Below are 19,239 nucleotides of genomic sequence, written 5' to 3'. Positions count from 1 at the left end.
GTCATATATATGGAGTTTAGCGGTCCAAATTGGTGTAGTGTGGTATCTCTTAATTTGTAATCCCCTAGTGTTATGATATTTTTATCTAATTTTTATGTGATATTTACTATCTGTATATATCTTTTGGTCAGGAGTCTGTTCAGATCCTTACCCATTTTTTATGGGGTTGTTCATTATGTTTTTTATGGTCTTTGTCTATTTTGAGTCTAAATCCTTTATTAGATATGTGCTTTACAAATATTTTTCTCCCAGTTTGTGGCTTGTCTTTAGACTTTCAGAATAAGGTCTTTCAGAGTAGAATAATTTGATAGAGTCTGTAAGGCAAGTCCAAGGAGCCTGAGCAGAGCTGGGTCAGAGGACCCCTGCTCGAGACCAGAAGGGGGTGTCTGGATTTTTAGAGGGGGATTTGGGCAGTCGACTTTCCAATGTCCCTTTATGTCACAGCTGGGACACAGACCTGGAAGGGGCCTTGGCTTTAGGCATGAGCGGGCCCAATGACCTTCTTTGCCAAATTTGAAGTAAGGCCCAGGTGGCTTCCTGTCTTTGTTGGTTGATGGAGGCTTGGAGCCATGTAGAGCAGTGGCTAAAAGGTGGTGTTTGGCCTGATTTCGTTTGGCCTTCTCTAGCTTTGCCTGTTCTTCCCTGTTGTTTAAAACCTTAAAGGCTAAATTTAAAAGGTCTTGTTGAAGGGTTTGAGGGCTTTCTTCTGCCTTTTTTAGCTGGATATCAGGGGACAACTGAGAGATAAAATGTGTGTTAAGAACAGTGGTACCCTCTGCTGAAGTGGGGTCTAATCTTGTATATTTTTGTAGGGCTTCTGTTAACCTGGCTAGAATTTGTGCTGGGTTTTCGTCTAGTCCTTGAGTTACTAGCTTATCAAGGATGCTGGCTTTATGTCCTGCCTTTTGAAGGCTCACAGTGAGGCAAGCAACCATGTGATTACGGGCTTCCCACCCAGGTATCTCTGCCTGATAATCTCAGTTGGGATCATCTCTGGGGACATGTGTATCTCATCAGCATGTGCCTGAGAGGCTTACCATACTCTTCTGGGAGAAGAGTGGAGAAAAGTATGATGTAAATGTCATGGCAGGTTAAGTCATAAGACTGGATAAGATACCTGAATTCTTTTAGATAATTATCTGGTATCTGAGGAGAAGGAGCCAAGATGCTTTTTGATTTGAGATAGGTCGATGAGGGAGAATGGGGCATGAACCCGAACAAAACGCCTTCTGGTAAAGGGAGGAGAAGAGCAGGGAAGAGTGGGGTCCTGCTGTGAAGTTTCCTGCTTTAAAGCTGGTATGGGGAGGGGACCTAGGGAGGTCAGGGTAGAAACTAGGGACCCTTGGGGTTGAGGGTAGGGCTGAAGTCTCAGAGTTTGCCTCCAGCACAGGCAGGGGAGGGGGCTTTGGGAGCTGCAGCTGCTGTGGCCTATGCTTGAAAAGGAGAGGGAGGGAGGAGGGGGCATAAGGTGGAAGTTGTGGAACTGGATCTAGAGCAGCTGCAACGGGATTGGGAGCGATAGAGGGAGCTCCCTTGAGAAGGGTGAGCTGTGGTCGGAAGGGTTGAAGGAAGAAGAAAAGTCTGAACAGGGATTGGGAGACATTGTATTAGGAGGATATGGCCCAGAGTGGGCTAAGAGTATTTGAGAGGTAGAACAGGATTCACAGAGGGAGGATCGAGAGCGAAGAACCAAGAAAGCCTAAACATAAGGGATCTCTGACCACTTGCCTTTGCGGTTGCAGAAGTTATTGAGATCCCGTAGAGTATTATAATAGAGAGTTCCGTTTTTCTGGCCATTGGGACCTATTATTAAGTCTGTATTGTGGCCAGACAGTGTTAGAATGGTAAATAAGTCTTTTTGGTCTTAACTCCCCTTGGAAGCCCAAGGCTTTTAGGTTTTGGAGAAGGCATCCTAGAGGAGTAGATTTTGAGGGCTGGGATTGAGAATTTCCCATTGCGGCTGAATCGGGTAGACAGGGGTGAGAGAGCGAGGAGAAAGGTCCGAGAGAAAAGCAAGAGGCGAGAGAGAGAGAGAGAGAGAGAGAGAGTGTGTGAGTGTGAGAGTGAGAGTGAGAGTGAGAGTGAGAGTGAGAGTGAGTCCAGCAAGTGAAGTGGAGAGTCCTGTCCTGGGGCTCGTCTCAGTTTCTTGGCAAGGTCCAAGGGAGGGGACCACCAGAGGTGGGCTTGTGAGAGGAGCCCACCCAGCTGCGGTGGATCTTCCCTCCTGGCACCAGAATCTAAGACAAGTGCAGAGAAAAAGAGAGCGAGCCGGGCAGTCAGGCAAGAAAAGGAAATTTATTAGAGGGAAATGAGAGGGTGACTGGCCCTTGATTAGAACCCTTTCTGACGGGGTCTTTCTTATACCCTGCCAATGAAAAATTCTCTGAAGGGAAAGTTAATTTTTAGCCTGTAGTTAGGTCCTGTGGTCACGCAGCTGGAGGTCTGGAATCTGGTGGTCTACTAGCCTTGAGAAGGTAGGCACCATCGGGAAAACAGAATGTCGTTTGGGCAATTTGGTCGGTCTCAAGGGTCACTGTGATTTTATTCTTTGTTTGCGAGGTCAACATAATGAGCCATTTTAACCATGAGCCCCCATGTAGGCCCTGTCAAAGTCCACAGTATTTTTTTCTTCTGCATACTGGCCTTTTGTGTGTTAAAACTCAGAACTCATGATCTGCAGAGCAAAGCCAAGGTCATGTAGATTTTCTTCTGTGTTTCTGTGTAATTTTGATAATTTTGCATTTTAAATGTCTGTTAGTAAATTTGAGTGAATTTGGTATAAGTTTTACAGTTTGTGTTCACAGTCATTTCATTTCATATGGTTTCCAGTTAATTGTTCTGTAACTTTTGGAGAAATCATGAGATATTTGTCTCTATTTCAGTTTGGATTTCTACCATTTGCTGTAGAACCACCCTCGGGGCAGGGCCTGACCTGTGAGGGAGGCTGCATCTGCACTCTCCCATTGGCTGTCAGGGAAGGCAGAGCTCACCTCCCTGAGCCAGGGTGGGAAAGCGCGCTGTGCCCACGGGTGTAGCTCTGCCCTCAGCTGACGGGATCCCCATCTCCTCAGGACCTGCTGGGGCTTCGGCTTGTGGAACGCTGGGGTCTGAGTCCTTGCTGACAGCCTGGGCTTCAAGAGAGCCCGGGGGTGAGTCCACGCTGGTGGGAGCCTGCTCTCCTCAGGACCCACTGGGGATTCAGCCTTAGGACCTTGTGGCGTCCAGTTCACATGGACAGGAGCTCGGTCTCCTCGGGACCTGCCAGGAGGTAGTGGAAGGAAAAGGTGAGGAAAAGTGGGGAGGAGAGTTCTGGTCTGTGACTGACTGCCGAGGGTGTCTGCCTTCAGAGGACCCAGGAGAGGAAGGGCTTGAGGTGGAAAACTGGATTTTTGTGTGTGGTGTAGACGGAGCACCGTGTTCTTTGGTGTGTGGCACGGTTTATTGACCGGACTGCCCTTTGCCTGGTGTGTGTTCTTGGCTCCTTTCCTGCGACTTAACTGATCGTCTGCCTGTAGGGTTATTTTTGGTCTCTGTTCTGTTCCTGTGCTCTGTGTGCCCGTTTTTGGGCCAATTCCACACTTTTTTGGTGAATTAGCTACATCACATAGGGTGAAGTCTGGGAGGGAGATGTTCTCTTTTATTCTCAGCCTGTTCTCTTTTCTCAGAGCGTTTTCTTTTCTCAGCCTGTTCTCTTTTATTCAGAGGCCTTGGTGTTTCCACATAAATGTTCAGAATGTATGTTCTGATTCTGTGGAAAACGCCATTGAAATCTGACCAGGTTTGTTTTGCCTTTGAATGTTGCTTTGGGTAGAATGGACACTGTAACCATGTTCTTTGTGTCCCTGAGCGCAGGGTGGCTTTCCGTTTATCTGGGTCTGTTCGCTGTGCTTTCACAGCCTTAGTTAAATTTACACCTAGGTATTATTTGGGATTGCTGTCTTCATTTCTCTTTGTTGCTTTGCCCATGCTTTCTCTAATTGCAGTGAGCCGGATTTGGGGGCCTACTCTTTAGTTGAGGAGCGTGGGTTCTTGAGCACAGGCCTTAGTAGTTGTGGCTCACGGGCTTAATTGGCCCCTGGTATGTGGAATCTTCCTGGATAAGGGATAGAACCCATGTCCCTGGATTGGCAGGTGCATTCTCAACCACTGAACAACCAGGGAAGTGCTTAATTTTTCTTTCTAATGGCACATTATTGGTATATAGAAAGGCAACTGATTTTTGTACCTGGCAGTGTTACTGAATTCATTTATTCTAACAGCTTTTTGGCGGCTTGATGTGGAAAACTAGAATACAGATGTCTCACTATTTCTACTACATCGAAGTCTTCCACAGCACCCAAGACTTAGTGGCCCCTATTATAATCTTCCCGCCACGCCTCTTGATAACACGTGGACTCCTGTTAAGAGCAATTAGCATCACCACTTTGGGTAAACTGAATCTGGTTAAGGCTTGGCCTCCGTAATGAAGTTTAATGCCTTCTCTGCTGTTTTTTAAGCATGGTTTTGACGTGGTTCTTTTGAAAAGAAATACAAAAAGGCAAAATGGTTGTCTGAGGAGGCCTTACAAATGGCTGAGAAAAGAAGAGAAGTGAAAGGCAGAGGAGAAAAGGAAAGATATACCCATCTGAATGCAGAGTTCCAAAGAATAGCAAGGAGAGATAAGAAAGCCTTCCTCAGTGATCCTGGCAAAGAAATAGAGGAAGACAATAGAATGGAAAAGACCAGAGATCTCTTCAAGAAAATGAGAGATACCAAGGGAACATTTCATGCAAAGATGGGCACAATAAAGGACAGAAATGGTATGGACCTAACAAAAGCAGAAGATTTAAGAAGAGGTGGCAAGAATACACAGAAGAACTATACAAAAAAGATCTTCATGACCCAGATAAGCATGATGGTGTGATCACTCACCTAGAGCCAGACATCCTGGAATGTGAAGTCAGGTGGGCCTTAGGAAGCATCACTATGAACAAAGCTAATGGAGGTGATGGAATTCCAGTTGAGCTATTTCAAATGCTAAAAGATGATGCTGTGAAAGTGCTGCACTCAATATGCCAGCAAATTTGGGAGACTCAGCAGTGGCCACAGGACTGGAAAAGGTTAGTTTTCATTGCTATCCCAAAGAAAGCAATGCCAAAGAATATTTAAGCTACTGCACAATTGCACTCATTTCACATGCTAGCTGGAGAAGGCAATGGCAACCCACTCTAGTACTCTTGCCTGGAAAATCCCATGGACAGAGGAGCCTGGTAGGCTGCAGTCCATGGGGTCGCGAAATGTCAGACACGACTGAGCGACTTCACTTTCACTTTCCTGCATTGGAGAAGGAAATGGCAACTGACTCCAGTGTTCTTGCCTGGAGAATCCCAGGAATGGTGGAGCCTGGTGGGCTGCCGTCTATGGGGTCGCAGAGAGTCGGACATGACTGAAGCGACTTAGCAGCAGCAGCAGCAGCAGCACATGCTAGCAAAGTAACACTCAAAATTCTCCAAGCCAGGCTTCAAGAGTACATGAACCGTGAACTACCATATGTTCAAGCTGGATTTAGAAAAGGCAGAGGAACCAGAGATCAAATTGCCAACATCCGCTGGATCATCAAAAAAGCAAGAGAGTTCCAGAAAAACAACTACTTCTGCTTTATTGACTACGTCAAAGCCTTTGACTACGTGGATCACAACAAACTGTGGAAAATTCTTCAAGAGATGAGAATACTGGACCACTTGACCTGCATCCTGAGAAATCTGTATGCAGGTCAAGAAGCAACAGTTAAAACTGGACATGAAACAACAGACTGGTTCCAAATTGGGAAAGGAGTACGTCAAGGCTGTATATTGTCACTCTGCTTATTTAACTATGCAGAGTATATCATGAGAAATTCTGGACTGGATGAAGCACAAGCTGAAATGAAGATTGCTGGGAGAAATATCAATAACCTCAGATAGGCAGATGACACCACCCTTACGGCAGAAAGCGAAGAAGGACTAAAGAGCCTCATGATGAAAATGAAAGAGAAGTATGATAAGGTTGCTTAAAACTCAAGATTCAGAAAACCAAGATCATGGCATCTGGTCCCATCACTTCATGGCAAATAGATGGGGAAACAGTGGAAACAGTGATAGACTTTATTTTTGGGGCTCCAAAATCACTGCAGATGGTGACTGCAGTCATGAAATTAAAAGACACTTGCTTTTTGGAAGAAAAGCTATGGCCAACCTAGACAGCATATTAAAAAGCAGAGACATTGCTTTGCCAACAAAGGTCCATCTAGTCAAAGCTACGGTTTTTCCAGTAGTAATGTATGGATGTGAGAGCTGGACTATAAAGAAAGGTGAGTACTGAAGAATTGATGCTTTTGAACTGTGATGTTGGAGAAGACTGTTGAGAGTAACTTGGACTGCAAGGAGATCCAACCAGTCAATCCTAAAGGAAATCAGTCCTGAATATTCATTGGAAGGACTGATGCTGAAGCTGAAACTCCAATACTTTGGCCACCTGATATAAAGAATTGACTGATTTGAAAAGACCCTGATGCTGAAAAAGATTGAAGGCGGGAGGAGAAGGGGACGACAGAGGATGAGATGGTTGGATGGCATCACTGACTCAATGGACATGAGTTTGAGTAAACTCCGGGAGTTGGTGATGGACAGGGGGGCCTGTCGTGTTGCAGTCCATGGGGTTGCAAAGAGTCGGACACGACTGATTGACTGAACTGAACTGAATAAATAGTGATGTTGACATCTTTTCTTGTGATTATTTTAAAGGGTGTGAGTTATACTTATTTCTTGAAATTGGCTTCATTAATGGCTGCCTTGTTTTGAAATCTTTTCCAATGACCACCCCTAAGGCGTTTCTCCCTGCCTAGGAGGGCAGGTGTTTTTACTTTGTGAAATGAAGATATCCCCTGCCATATTAATAAACAGGAAAAGTCACAGCCACCAGCGATTTCTCGCCTCCAAATGTCAGTGAGGGCTCCCACATAAAGCAAGATCCTCTGTGACCCGCCTCCTAGAGTAACGGAAACAAAAACAAAAGTAAATAAATGGGACCTGATTAAACTTAAAAGCTTTTGCACAGCAAAGGAAACTATAAGCAAGGTGAAAAGACAACCCTTAGAATGGGAGAAAATAATAGCAAATGAAACAACTGACAAAGGATTAACTTCCAAAATATATGAGTAGCTTGTACAACTCAATATCAGAAAAACAAACAACCCAATCAAAAAGTGGGAAAAAGACCTAAACAGACATTTCTCCAAGAAGACTTACAGATGGCTAACAAACAAGTGAAAAGGTGCTTAACATTGCTCATTATTAGAGAAATGCAAATCAAAACTACAATGAGATATCATCTCACACCAGTCAGAATAGCCATCATCAAAAAGTCTACAAACAATAAACGCTGGAGAGGGTGTGGAGAAAAGGGAACACTCTTGCACTGTTGGTGGGAATGTAAATTGATACAGCCACTATGGAATGTGGTATGGAGATTCCTTAAAAAACTAAGAATAAAACCACCATATGACCTAACAATCCCACTCCTAGGCATATACCCTGAGGAAACCAAAATTGAAAAAAAAATACATGTATCCCATTGTTCATTGCAGCACTATTTACAATAGCTAGAACATGAAAGCAACCTAGATGTACATTGACAGATGAGTGGAAAAAGAAGTTGTGGTACATATACACAATGGAATATTACTCTGCCATAAAAAGGAATGCATTTGAGTCAGTTCTAATGAGGTGGATGAACCTAGACCCTGTTACACAGAGTGAAGTAAGTCTGAAAGAGAAAGATAAATATCATATTCTAATGCATATATACTGAATCTAGAAAAATGGTACTGAAGAATTTATTTACAGGGCAGTAATGGAGATACAAACATAGAGAATAGACTTATGGACATGGGGAGAGGGGAGGAGAGGGTGAGATGTATGCGAAGAGTAACTTGGAAACTTATATTATTATATGTAAAATAGATAGCCAACGGGAATTTGCTGTATGGCTCAGGAAACTCAAACAGGGGCTCTGTATCAACCTATAAGGGTAGGATGGGGAGGGAGATGGGAGAGAGGTTCAAAAGGGAGGGGATATATGTGTACCTATGGTTTACGTGGGGGGCTTCCCTGGTGGCTCAGAGGGTAAAGCATCTGCCTGTAATGCGGGAGATCTGGGTTTGATCCCTGGGTCGGGAAGATCCCTTGGAGAAGGAAAAGGCGACCCACTCTGGTACCTTTGCCTGGAAAATCCCATGGATGGAGAAGCCTGGTAGGCTACAGTCCATAGGGTGGCAAAGAGTCGGATATGACTGAGCGACTTCACTTTCACGGTTGATTCATGTTGAGGTTTGACATAAAGCAAAAGTCTGTAAAGCAGTTATCCTTCAATTAAAAAATAAATTAAAAAAAGAGGGCTCCCAAAACTGAGATCCAGGGGATGCTGCCACCACGCACCCCCCCACCCCCATGGTGATTGCTGAGGAGCCGGGAATGGAAGAAGCAAGGTGAAGAAAGAAACAAGGATTGGCCTTAGATAGCTGAGGTGCGTAAGAAAGGAATGAATGCAGTGAGCCTAGAGGTTTGCATCTTCCCATACACAGAATCGGAGAAGGCAATGGCACCCCACTCCAGTACTCTTGCCTGGAAAACCCCATGGACGGAGGAGCCTGGTGGGTTGCAGTCCATGGGGTCGCTAAGAGTCGGATACGACTGAGCGACTTCATTTTCACTTTTCACTTTCATGCATTGGAGAAGGAAACATCAACCCACTCCAGTGTTCTTGCCTGGAGAATCCCAGGGATGGGGGAGCCTGGTGGGCTGCCGTCTATGGGGTTGCACAGAGTCGGACATGACTGAAGTGACTTAACAGCATACACAGAATGCTAAATTCCTTAACTTGATATCTGATCTTTGCTGTTCAGACTGCATGCTCCCTTTGTTGCAAACTTGTATATAGCCTGATTCCCCCTCCTGCCTCCTTGGAGCAGTTTTCTCAGAGCTACTGAGATGCTGTCTCCCAGGCTTGGAGTTGTAAATATTCCCACCAAGTAAAACAACTTTCTACTTTCAGGTGTGACTATATTTTTCAGTTGACAACTAACTTACAGACGTGGAATCCTTGTGAATGTGCCCAGCGGCGCAGCTCTTCATGGTGTTGTTACAGAAAATGGCCACAAGGCGGCAGCACTTCTTCATGCCGCACTTTTTTTTAAACTAATTTCCTTGTTATCGTCTACTGGAATATAATTGATTTCTAATGTTGTGCTTGTTTCAGATGTACGGGAACTTGATTCAGTTATATTAATACATAGACGTTTATCTATTCTCTTTTAGTTTCATTTTCACTTACAGATGATCGCAGTGTGTTCAATAAACTTCTCTATGCTATTCAGTAAGTACTTTTTGATCATCTATTTGATATATATTAATGTGTATATGTTAATTCCCATACCTTAAATTATCCCACGTGTATCTGGAGCGCAGCAGGCACTCCAGATTCACTGTGGGAGCACACGGCCTGCCACGTGCTCCCAGCTCCCTCAGCCCCAGGACACTCCAGCCTTGGGACCCAAGCTAATCAGGCTCCAGGGATGACACCAGCCCAGGTCACTATGTCCTCAGGGAAATAGAGTCAGCATTTCCTTTTTGCTTTTGCTGTTTTTATCTCATCCTAGGTGAATTACAGTCTTGTGGGTGGTTTTTTTCCCCTTCTATCACAACTAATTTCACTTCTATTAATACATATTGAGTTTTTTTCCATATAGGTTATTACAGAGTGTGGAGTAAGTGTCCTTGTGTTATACAGTGGGTCCTGGTCATTTATTTTATAACTAATAGTGTGCATATATTAGTCTGAAGCAACTCATTTCTTCATGCCCCACATCTTTATATCTTGGTGATTAGACGTTTCTTTTCTAAGTCTGTGAGGCTCTGTCTCTGGGCAAGAAGTTCCATGGTATCCATCTTTAGATTACACCTAGAGGTGATATCATATGATACTGATACTTGTCTCTTTCTGTGTCCCTTACTTCACACGGAATGATCATCTCTACTTTCTTTCCTGTGCCAGCCTTGGCATTATTTCCTACTTTCTTTGTGGTTGAGAAATACTGCATTATGTACATGTACCGCATAGTCTGTATCAGTTTAACTGCGCTTCTACAATTAGCTTGATTCCCAGTCTTAGCTGTTTTACCTTACGGGGTCAAAATCACAGGGTTACCCATCTTTTTTTTTTAATAGTTTGGCTGTATTCTCAACCCCACCCCAGTTCAAACATGAGACACAAGCCGGCTCAGGCTCCAGGGATGGGATAGCAGCCCAAATCAAGGAGGCTGCAGGGAATAAATTAGGCATTGATTTTTTTCTTTTTGTTTTCTTTAATCTCATGCTGAAGCTATGTCAGAGTACAGTCAATTTTCAGTTTTGTGCTTGCTATTCGTGTACAGCTGCCTGATTCAGTTATGACATATATATATATATATATATATATATATATATATATATATATACAGCCTATCTGTTCCTTTTTGAATTCTTTTGCTATAGAGATTATTGCAGAAGCTCAAGCAAAGTTGCACTTGCTGAACATCAGGTCCTTCTTGAGCATCTATGACAGCTACCGTTTTCTGTGTAAATATGGAAGGAAGGAAAGAGAGAATCCTTTTGGATTATCTATTACAGCTACAGATTTCTGTGTATATGTAAGTCCCTACCTCTGAATTCATCCCTGCCCTTTCTTTATTTTTTTTTTACAGGAACCCTCTGTGTTTGAATTCTCAGTCTCTTTTTGGGTTGTAACTTAGTTCCTTTGTGTCTCTTTTAAAATTTTTCCTACAAGGGACATCAAAGGCTGTTGTCTTCCTTTCAGGAATCAGTCTGGCTGAGTTCACTTAGCGTACGATCCTTCAAGGTTCCATCCTCCTAGCAAACAGTGGCATAATTCCATAATTTCAGTGGTGCTTCTTCATGGCTGAGTAACGGTCCATTGTCCATATGTAACACCTTCTTTAACCTTTAATCTGTCAGTGGACATTTTGCTGTTCTGCTTTTGGCTGCTGCAAGTAGAGCTGCAGTGAGTGTTGGGCTGCACGTGATTTTATTGAATGATGACTTTCTCGGGATATTGGCCCAGGTGTGGGGATGTCTGATCCTAGTGAAGGAGGAAACAGACAGAACAGGCTCCATCTTGAAAGCAGGACTCCATCTTGGGCTGGACTGTGGACTTTGAACTATATGCCCAGTATCTATGGAAACGACATACCAACTGGAAAACCAGACCCCCGGATGGAAGACCTCCAGGGCTCGTACCTAGACCGTCACCTAAAAGAATACCCTAATTATCTGTGTAACTGAATAGAATCATAAATTCTATTATGCTTATTGGGATATGACCATAGGCCTATTGATAATTGTCCACAGTTATAGGCTTAAGGCGTATGAATCATGGGTTGGTTAACTTGGATTGTATCTTTCTTTTCCTTTGTTCAGACTATTTTCAGAGAATCTGGGGAGGTGGGTTTGAGCACATACAATTAGGGTGTATAAGGTTTTCACAAAAACCGGTAGGGCTCCTTGGCTAAGAGGAAACTCTGCCTTGGGCCGCCGTGTGATAACCTGCACTCCGCTGTCTGCACCGTCCTCTGAGTGAGTTTGTTTCCCGGAACGCGTGGCTACGGCACTAGGATTGGCGCTCTTAAGAGATTTTTTTTCCTTGACATTTGGAGGCTGTGCTTTCTAGTGGCTGTTGTCAGTGTCTGTTTCGACTGAACATGTAGTGGGTCACCTCACATGCCAGCTCCCTCCTGCCTTTATTGTTTGTAGACTTGTGAGGATGGCAGTCTGACTGGTGGGGTTTGATTTCGCATTGTTGTTTTGATTGGCGTTCCTGCAGCAGTTAGGGATGCTGTGCATCTATTCCTGTGGTGGGGGTTTGCTTTTTTAATTTTTTTTATTGTTTCCTTTACATTAAAGGGTGTGAGGAAAATTTATTGGCTTCTTGAAACTCTGTTGTGTTTGGAATTTATTTCTGCAACCCCCCACCCTGGGAGTTTTCCTGAGGGCAGCTGTCATTAACAGAAACCCCAGGCCTTTAGAATTAGAGGTGCTGGTCAGCCTCTTTGATCCAATTGTAGCTACAGGAAATGTTTATAGGTGACTGCACTTTTTAAAGCACATCTCTGGTTCCTGGGAAAGTCAGCATCCTGGGCTGTGGATTAGAGTGAATTGTACCTGAGCAAACACCTAAGGGTTTGTGTTCACTATTTTTCCCCCGTAAAGCATTACACACACACACACCCCGGACTAGTTCCTACTGGGTCCACAGAACACTGCTGAGTGTGCTCAGGTGCCTAGGAGGCTGCACTCCAGAAAGGCTTGAGCTGGAATGCCCAGCACCAGGGCATGTGCAGGGTTCGTAATATTTGTTCCCAAGTCCCTGGAGGCCTGGATCCTGCTGGGGAGTCTGGTCCGAGCCAGAACATAGCAGACAGTAGATGTTTAAAAAAGGTTCAGCGAAGGGCACCCTGTCAGGTTGCGTCAAACTCCCCCCAGTCCAGCAGTGGGATGTAAGCCTGACAGGGAAGTCGGGGGGAATAAAGAAGGCACCGCTTCTTTTTCCTTCTCTCTAATATCATGCCGATGTTATGTTGCAGTATAGTTGATTTGAAATGTTCTGATTGTTGTCATATATAGCCGCCTGATTCAGGTATAACATATCTATGAGATAAGCCTACTTTTTTGTGTGTTTTTTTGCCACAGAAGGTCAAACAGAGTAGTGAGCATCAGGTCCTGGTAGATTATGTATGTCAGATACAGTTTTCTGTGTATACAAAGAGGGAAGGTAGGAGGTAATTCCTGTGGCTTCTCTCCTAGAGATACAGATTTCCGTGTATAGGTTAGAGGTACAGATTCGCATGTATATTGGGAAAGGAAGAAGGAAGGGAGAAAGGAAGAGGATAATCCTTGGGGATTATTGATTACACACACAGGAATATTATCTACAGCCCTTGAGGAACATAGTCCTTGACTTTGTTTGATTGCTAAGTTATTGTTTTGTCTTCTTTGACAGTTTTCCTTTCTTTCTGCATGTTCTCACTTCTCTTGTTGAATGTACTCTTTGGAACTCAGATACAGACAGGAGGCAGACAGAGGACAGGCTATGTTTTCGCTTAAAATTTGAATATTTTTTGGATTAATGAATTAATCAATGCGTTGTAGGATCTTCTCATCTTGTTTTATTCCCACCTCTTCCCAGGAAGGTCAACAGTGATTAAAGGACATGGTAGGGACTTCCCTGGTGGTCTAGTGGCTAACAGTCTGCACTTACAATGCAGGAGATCCAGGTTCATTCCCTGATCAGAGAACTAGATCCCACATGCCACACCTAGAATATCCCTTGTGCTAGACTGGCACCAGCCAGATATTATGACAAATAAATTACAAATATAAAAGCCAAAATTTTTTAATTAAAAATAAAATATTTGGTAAAACCCACGTGTATCCATTCTTGCAAGTCCTTATTCAGAGAACACATGGCCATGCTACGTGTCTGCAGACAGGATCCCGTGACAGAGAGATGTCACCAGACAGGCCATGCCTCTGATACCAGAACTACGAGGCAGTGTTCTTGCTAAAAGGCAGGATTTGTGATTGCTGAATTCATTCACTTGTTTTAATCTTTCCTTGAATGTATGTCTGTGCTTGAAACAGAGCAGGACCCTGTCGTCCTAGGCCCCCCTCTGCCACCATATCCTCCGCCTGCCTTTTGTCTGTGGAAAGTTTCCGTCAAAAAGTAAGTTTAATCGGAGAAATGAGAAATGCTGAAACAAAGGAAAACAAAGAAGACTAAACAATAACATCATCATTAGGCATCGTCAAGGACCTTTAGTTCTTTCTCTAGGTCTGTAGATAATATTCTGAGCCACATCCTGAGAGCTGTCTTATAGATACCAAAACATCAGGTGGAGAAGTTAACTGCATGATGACCAGACTGCACCCAGGACGTGAGCTGCCACAATTCAGAGAACTGGCCACAAAGAAATGCGAACAAGCTGACCTGGAACTGAAGATTGTACTTACAGCAAGATGACGCTGGTCAGACCCTGATGACCAATTTCAAGATGACTGTCAGAGCTGACTGTGCTGTTTCTGCATGTAGCCCGTCTCCCCCATTCCCAACCCCCACCCACCCTGTGTCTATAAAAGCTCTCACCCCCCGTATGTCAGTGGTGGGAATGGCCTTTGGACAGACGTCCACCACTCCGCTCCTCGCAGTTGCCAGCATCTAAAATAAAGCACACTTTCCTTTCTGCCAACCAGGCCTGTTTATTGGCTTTAGAGCAGCAAGCAGCTAGACCTCATGTATACTCTTTCAGTAACATGCTGATGAACAATTGTTTTAATAAATAAATAGGTATTGGTTTATTTTACTGTTAACTATCAGTGGGCTTACACATTCTGATATAAGCTTTATGCAAGCAGAAAAATTTCTTGTTACTAATATGAACAGTATTGCTTCCATTAGTTAATAAATTCAGTTCAGTTCAATCAGTCGTGTCCAACTCTTTGTGACCCCCATGGACTGCAACACACCAGGCCTCCCTGTCCATCACCAACTCCTGGAGTTTACTTAAACTCATGTCCATTGAGTCAGTGATGCCATTTAACCATCTCATCCTCTGTTATCCCCTTCTTCTCCCACCTTCAATCTTTCCCAGCATCAGGGTCTCTTCAAATGAGTCAGTTCTTCACATCAGGTGGCCAAAGTATTGGAGCTTCAGCTTCAGCATCAGTCCTTCCAATGAATATTCAGGACTGATTTCCTTTAGGATTGACTGGTTGGATCTCCTTGCAGTCCAAGGGACTCTCAAGAGTCTTCTCCAACACCACGGTTCAAAAGCATCAATTCTTCGGTGCTCAGCTTTCCTGATGGTCCAACTCTCACATCCATACATGACTACTGGAAAAACCATAGCTTTGACTGGATGGACCTTTGTTGGCAAAGTAATGTCTCTGCTTTTTAATATGCTGTCTAGGTTGGTCGTAACTTTTCTTCCAAGGAGCAAGCGTCTTTTAATTTCATGACTGCAGTCACAATCTGAAGTGATTTTGGAGCCCCCCAAGATAGAATCTGTCACTGTTTCCGTTGTTTCCCCATCTATCTGCCATGAAGTGATGGGACTGCATGCCATGATCTTAGTTTTTTCAGTGTTGAGTTTCAAGCCAGCTTTTTCACTTTCCTCTTTCCCTTTTATCAAGAGGCTCTTTAGATCCTCTTTGCTTTCTGCCGTAAGGGTGGTGTCATCTGCATATCTGATATTTCTCACGGCAATCTTGATTTCTGCTTGTGCTTCCTTCAGCCTGGCATGTAAGTTCAATAAGCAGCATGACAATATATGGCCTCACTGAGGTGCATGTCTTTTTGAATTACGTTTTTCTCCAGATATATGCCCAGGAGTGGGATTCTGAATCATATGGCAACTCTGTACTTAGTTTTTAAAGAAACCTCCATACTGTTCTCCACAGTGGCTGTACCTACTGACATCCCCATCAACAGTGTAGGACGGTCCCCTTTCTCCAGTCTCTCCAGCATTTATTGTTTGTAGACTTTTTGATGGTGGCTCTTCTGATTCGTGTGAAATAATACCTCAATGTAGTATTTCTGCATCTCTAACAGTGGAGTGGAGCATCCTTTCATGTGCTTTTTGGTCATCTGTAGGTATTCTTTAGAGAAAAGTCTATTTAGATCTTACACTCGTTTTTTGATTGGGTTGTTTGTATTTTGATACTGAGCTCCTTAAGCTGTTTGAATATTTTGGAGATTAATCCCTTGTCAGGTGTATCATTTCCCAATATTGTCCCTATTCTGTGGGTTTTCTTTTGTCTTGTTTAAGAATACCTGTGCTGTGCAGAAACTTTTAAGTTTAATCAGATCCCATTTGCTTATTTTTGTTTTTATCATATTACTCTTAAGAGCTGGGTCAAAAAGATACTGCTGTGATTTATGTCAGAGAGTGTTCTGCCTATGTTAAGAGTTTTGTAGGGTCTGTCCATATATTTAGGTCTTTAATCCATTTGGAGTTTATTGTTTGTATGGTGTTAGGGAGCATTCTAATTTCATTGTTATGCATGGAGCTGTCCAGTTTTATCAGCACCACTTAGATCAGATCAGATCAGTCACTCAGTCGTGTCCGACTCTTTGCAACCCCATGAATCGCAGCACGCCAGGCCTCCCTGTCCATCACCAACTCCCGGAGTTCACCCAGACTCACGTCCATCGAGTTAGTGATGCCATCCAGCCATCTCATCCTCTGTCGTCCCCTTCTCCTCTTGGCCCCAATCCCTCCCAGCATCAGTCTTTTCCAATGAGTCAACTCTTCGCATGAGGTGGCCAAAGTACTGGAGTTTCAGCTTTAGCATCATTCCTCCCAAAGAAATCCCAGGGCTGATCTCCTTCAGAATGGACTGGTTGGATCTCCTTGCAGTCCAAGGGATTCTCAAGAGTCTTCTCCAATACCACAGTTCAAAAGCATCAATTCTTCGGCGCTCAGCCTTCTTCACAGTCCAACTCTCACATCCATACATGACCACAGGAAAAACCATAGCCTTGACTAGACGGACCTTTGTTGGCAAAATAATGTCTCTGCTTTTGAATATGCTATCTAGGTTGGTCATAACTTTCCTTTCAAGGAGTAAGCGTCTTTTAATTTCATGGCTGCAGTCACCATCTCCAAGGCAAATTGGAAGTGGTCAAACAGGAAATGTCAAGAGTGAATGTTGACATTCTAGGAATCAGCGAACTAAAATGGACTGGAATGGGTGAATTTAACTCAGATGACCATTATATCTACTACTGCGGGCAGGAATCCCTTAGAAGAAATGGAGTAGCCATCATGGTCAACAAGAGTCCGAAATGCAGTACTTGGATGCAGTCTCAAAAACGACAGAATGATCTCTGTTCATTTCCAAGGCAAACCATTCAATATCACAGTAATCCAAGTCTATGCCCCAACCAGTAACACTGAAGAAGCTGAAGTTGAATGGTTCCATGAAGACCTATAAGACCTTTTACAATTAACACCCCCCAAAAATGTCCTTTTCATTATAGGGGACTGGAATGCAAAAGCAGGAAGTCAAGAAACACCTGGAGTAACAGGCAAATTTGGACTTGGAATACGGAATGAAGCAGGGCAAAGGCTAATAGAGTTTTGCCAAGAGAACGCACTGGTCATAGCAAACACCCTCTTCCAACAACACAAGAGAAGACTCTACACATGGACATCACCAGATGCTCAACACTGAAATCAGACTGATTATATTCTTTGCAGCCAAAGATGGAGAAGCTCTATACAGTCAGCAAAAACAAGACCGGGAGCTGACTGTGGCTCAGATCATGAACTCCTTATTGCCAAATTCAGACTGAAATTGAAGAAAGTAGGGAAAACCACTAGACCATTCAGGTATGACCTAAATCAAATCCCTTATGATTACACAGTGGAAGTGAGAAATAGATTTAAGGGACTAGATCTGATAGATGGAGTGCCTGATGAACTATGGACTGAGGTTTAAGTCATTAGGGAAATACAAATTAAAATCTCAGTGAGATAGCACTACACACCTATTAGAATGGGTAAAATTTAAAAGGCTAATCATAGTAAGTATTGGAATGGATGTAGAACTGGAACTCATACACTGCTGGTGTGAGTGCAAATGCACAACCACCTTGGAGGAGTTTGGAAGTTTCTTCAAAAGTTAAAAAAATCACACCTACATTAAGACCCAGCCATTTTACTCCTTGTTATTTGCCCAAAGGAAAAGAAATACGCATCTGCAGCAGACTTGTACATCAACGTTCCTGGCATCTTTTCTCTAACAGCCCCAACCGGAAATAACATACTGTTGGCAAAGAAGGTTAGGGGGAGTGACTCTCATAATTTCTGGTGCAGAACAAATTATAATTCCTATAAAAATTACAAATCCCATCAAAATTACAATTATCCTACACACCAAGCTGTGTATGTGTAAAATGATATATGTACAAGGTTACTCATATAGCTCTGTCTATAATAGCAAAAGGATGGAAACTGTTCAAGTCTCTCAATTAGGGAAATACATTAAAAAAAAAAAAAAAAAAAAAAAGATACTAAACGCCCTTTGCAGGGGCTGCCAAAACAGAATATTACAGACTGGGTGACTGAAACAAAATTAATTTATTTTCTTACAATTCTGGAGGCTAGAAACCCAAACTTATTAGCAGGTTTGTTTTTCCTGAGGCCTCTGTCTGACTTGTAGATGGCTACCTTCTTTGTTCCTATATTTTGTACTATATTAAAACATTGTTTTTGTAAAGTTACAAAAAACAGAATGAATTCAACTCATCCTAAAATACAATCAATTGTGAAAAGCAATAGACCATGTGAAATTAGCACCTCCCTCCACTACATTAATCCTCCTAAAGGATTAATACAGTGTTATTACAGATACTTCTTCTAGTTATGGACTAAGACCAAAAAGGAAAGACAGACACATATTAGGGATAATCATATGTAGTGAAAAGAAAAAAAATTCCATAATGCATTTCAAAATAGAGATTAAAAAAGTTTAGAAAAGAAGACTAACTGAAATTTACTTAAGAAAAAGTAGAAAAGTTTGACCTCAAACTAAAGAAAAGATTCATCAAGTCTCTCCAAAGAAGATTCATACTGAGATAGTTCTATAGGTATTAATGATATTTTAAAAGGTACATTTCTATGAAAAATAGATAAAGGAACGTGCACCACTAAAAACTGACACCAGAACCCCGATGCCCCATCTGACGGTGGGGCCTCTTGCTGTTCTGCATTTATGTGGTCCATGTGGCCTTCATTGACTCTGAGCACCTGTGGCTGTATTAGTTGACTGAATTTGGCAGAAAATGGTGCTAGTCCACTACCAGGCCTGGTCATTCAGAAAACTAGCAGCACGCACATCCACCTTCTTAATCCTGCAGGGTCCCAAGCTGCCAGATAAGAAGCCCAATCAGCTTACTGGAGAGAACCTCGCAAGAGGCCCACATGGAGAACAGAGGCCAAGCCATCCAAGTCAGGTCACCAGAGGAATACAACTGCATCAGGGACCCCAAGCAAGATCTGCAGGAACTCCCAGCTAAGCCTGGCAAACCTGCAGAACTGCGAAAGTCAAGAGAGGTGTGGTTTAAAGCCACTGTGTTCGGATAGCTGTTTCATAGGAACAGATGACTGAA

General features: G+C 43.2%; 1 long non-coding RNA gene across 1 annotated transcript in view; it reads left to right on the top strand.

Annotated features, from left to right (window-relative positions):
• Positions 1 to 1,465: 1,465 nt before the first annotated feature.
• Positions 1,466 to 19,239, top strand: part of LOC129625710 (uncharacterized) — a 21,468-nt gene continuing 3,694 nt past the window's right edge. Inside the window, exons 1-2 of the long non-coding RNA XR_008701587.1 lie at positions 1,466 to 1,542; positions 3,072 to 3,284. This is a non-coding gene — a long non-coding RNA (uncharacterized LOC129625710). The remainder of the gene's footprint in view (positions 1,543 to 3,071; positions 3,285 to 19,239) is intronic.

The sequence above is a fragment of the Bubalus kerabau genome, chromosome 13 (genome assembly GCF_029407905.1).
Source record: "Bubalus kerabau isolate K-KA32 ecotype Philippines breed swamp buffalo chromosome 13, PCC_UOA_SB_1v2, whole genome shotgun sequence".
Lineage (NCBI taxonomy): Eukaryota > Metazoa > Chordata > Mammalia > Artiodactyla > Bovidae > Bubalus > Bubalus kerabau.
This window is presented reverse-complemented; position numbering and strand designations above follow the sequence as displayed.